This window comes from Rhagoletis zephyria, unplaced genomic scaffold (genome assembly GCF_001687245.7).
Source record: "Rhagoletis zephyria isolate East Lansing unplaced genomic scaffold, Rhagoletis_zephyria_1.1 Rzeph_scaffold_01981, whole genome shotgun sequence".
Lineage (NCBI taxonomy): Eukaryota > Metazoa > Arthropoda > Insecta > Diptera > Tephritidae > Rhagoletis > Rhagoletis zephyria.
Genome location: NW_016159065.1, coordinates 70,010 through 73,146, shown reverse-complemented (window position 1 = coordinate 73,146; position 3,137 = coordinate 70,010).

Here is a 3,137-nt window from a genome sequence, read left to right as displayed (position 1 = left end):
TTAAATAATCTTGAAATTTCGATATAATGGATATATTTTGAAAATTCCATAAACTTTCGTTCGTTGAACCAACCAATTTCAGTAGATCAATAATTATCGATAACTATGTAAGTTGAAAGAACTCCATGCATTACTACAAATCGATAAATTTCGTTAAGTCTATAAATAATGATAATTCAATAAATATCGATAACTTGATACATTTCTTTAATTTGACAAATTTCGATAACTCTCCGTAAATTTCGACAACTAAGTTTCTGTGTCTATAAATTTCGACAACTCAATAAACATTGATCAATTTGAATAATTCGATACGTTGTGATAACGTAATAAGTATGGATAAATTTCGATATTTATAAACTTCGATGATTCGATAAAATTCGGTAACTTTTATGGAAAATTTCAACTCAGTTACCCTAATTCTTATTTATTTCTCATTGTCTCCACTTATGTCGATGTCATGCCGTGTGATGTCAAGTCATGTGATGTCATGCTATATAATGTGATGTCATATCATATGATGTCATATCATATGATGTCATGTCACGTGATATCGTGTGATGTGATATCATATTATGTGATGTAATATAATGTGATGTCTCATCATATAATGTGATGTTTCATCATATAATGTGATGTGATGTGATGTAATGTGATCGCATTCCACGTTCCGATTATTAAATCGGTAACCCTGTCGATAACTGTTTCAATAAAAATACCGATAACAATATCCATAAACATATAGAAAAATACAACGATTGCAAAATCGATTTATTCATCGATAGATATAACAATCATCAGTATCGATTATTGTACATATCGATAACAATATAAATTACTAAATCGATAACAAAATCAATTATTTAATCGATTATTATACCGATAACAATATCCGTTATTGTATCGATAACAATATCGATTATTATATCGATAACTATATCGAATTTATTTTTTCATTTACTCATTCTACAATAACTAAATTAATTAAAAAAATACTTTAAAGTTACATTTATTATGTATTTTTATTTTAATAAGCTTTTGATTATTACATATTGAACTAACATATTTCAAGCGCGTTGGCATACCTCAACTTTGACTTGCTCTAGACCAAAAAGTAATGAAGTTATGAGGCTGAAATTTCAGGGAATTGTTACTCATATATCTGTTAATATACTGTGAAAATTTCATCCAAATTGGACGACACGTCAAAAACCATTTTTTGCCGCGGTTACTATTGGGCTGTCTCACTGTGCGACGCCGCCTACGCAGAAAGGTGTTCTCTGCAAAAGGTATTCAGTGCCTTTTCTTTCCATTCAATCGTTTTTGAGAAATCTTGATTTCAAAAATTGTTTATTTTGAACTTTAACCTTTGATAATTCTTGTTGTTGTTTGCCCAAAAAAAGAAGGGGAAAATTTTCCATAACGGAACCCGGCTTTAAAAAAAAAACAAAAATGAGGGGGTTTAGAGCGGCTTTTTGTGATTGTAAATCTGAAAGCCCCACCCTCCGGAGGCTTATAGTTTTTATGAAAATTGAATTTTAAGTTGCAAAAAATGTCAACTTCAACCTCTCTTTTTGCTTTGTAAACCAATTATACTACAATGTCGGTGCTGCCACACAACAAAAAATGCCAAAAAAAAGCACTGAAAACGAGAAACAATAAAAAAGGGCATTGTAATTAATTTTTTTTTTTTAATTTAAATATCGATATATTGATAAAAAACAAGTGATTCAGTCTAAAAACGAAATAATAGTTAATAAAAATGTTAACTTAGTTATTTATCGAAGTATTGATTTTTATGGGAAAAGCGGTGCAGGCGAAAATTTTTAATACGTTCCCACGACAGTCGGGTCTACGTAACCGGAACGACCCAGATTTTTATTTGGCCAAGGACTGTCACTCCAGCAACACTGCCCAAAAACTCTTAGGGCCGGTTGTTCAATGTCTGATTAGCACAAATCGGAGGTAGAAGCTCCGGTTAAGCACAACTACTGCTTTATCGATCACATGTTACATGCATGATGTTGAAATCGTCGATAGTGTAGTGGTAGTGATAACCCGACATTGAACAACCGGCCCTTAGGGGAACTTGTATGCTGCTACAACAAAATTAGTGAATTTTTTTATGAAACTCGGTGGGGATACTAATGGTGGTCTCCTTTAACTATATTTATCACTTTCACAGTGTTGTTGCTAATAGTACTTAACCCTGCAAGAACAGTGACAATCATTTGACCGGTAAAATGACGGACAATCCTAACAGAAATACTCGTCATTATAACCATGAACTTTGGTTCATGTCATTATAACTGCATTTATCCCGCCATTTTACTTAATTTGCATTACATTTAGCATTTGTATTAGCACATTTTTAAGTAGATACATACATACATATGTATTTATTCTAGTAAGCTACTGCAAATCACTTACCCAATTTCATCCGCCTTGTAAATGTCCTTATACAAAAATCCTCTTGGAATTTATAACAACTCTCGTACAATATCTTGACACACTATATGGAATTTGTAAAATTTCTATATAAATTATTATTAAGCCGTACTTTTCTCTATTTTACGTTTTTCCCAACGCTGCTTTTCCGCACGATATCTGTCATTCTTGCCTTTTCCATTATTTGTATATTCTTTATATCAACGAGTACCTTCATTCCTTATCCCACATTCGTTGGTGAATATCGTAACTGTAGAGTTACCAGACCAGTGGCCAGTAGATCTAACAACGTAAACCTTTACGTTCTCTGTACCAATAAACGTAATGCGGCGAACACTGCGAATAACACCCAACCAACGTTAGCACCCCATTTGTGAAAATATTAAGATTTTTGTATTGCAATCGGTAGTTCGTCGATTGTTCTTTAATGTTCGTCCATCTTTAACGTTTGTTCGTTAGCTAAAAATTTATAATTAATTTTTCAATTTTCACTTTACGTTATTCCTGAAGTTAGCACACGCAACAGATTATTTTGGGTTAATTACACTGGTCGACGGCCAAAATTTACCAGAGACGCCGTTATGAAATTCGTATGTAAAATCACCCCCTGATTCCGAAAATCAAGGTTATTTTTAATTTTATGGTACCGTTTTTGAGATATTTGCAATTTACCGTTTTTGCAAAAAAAA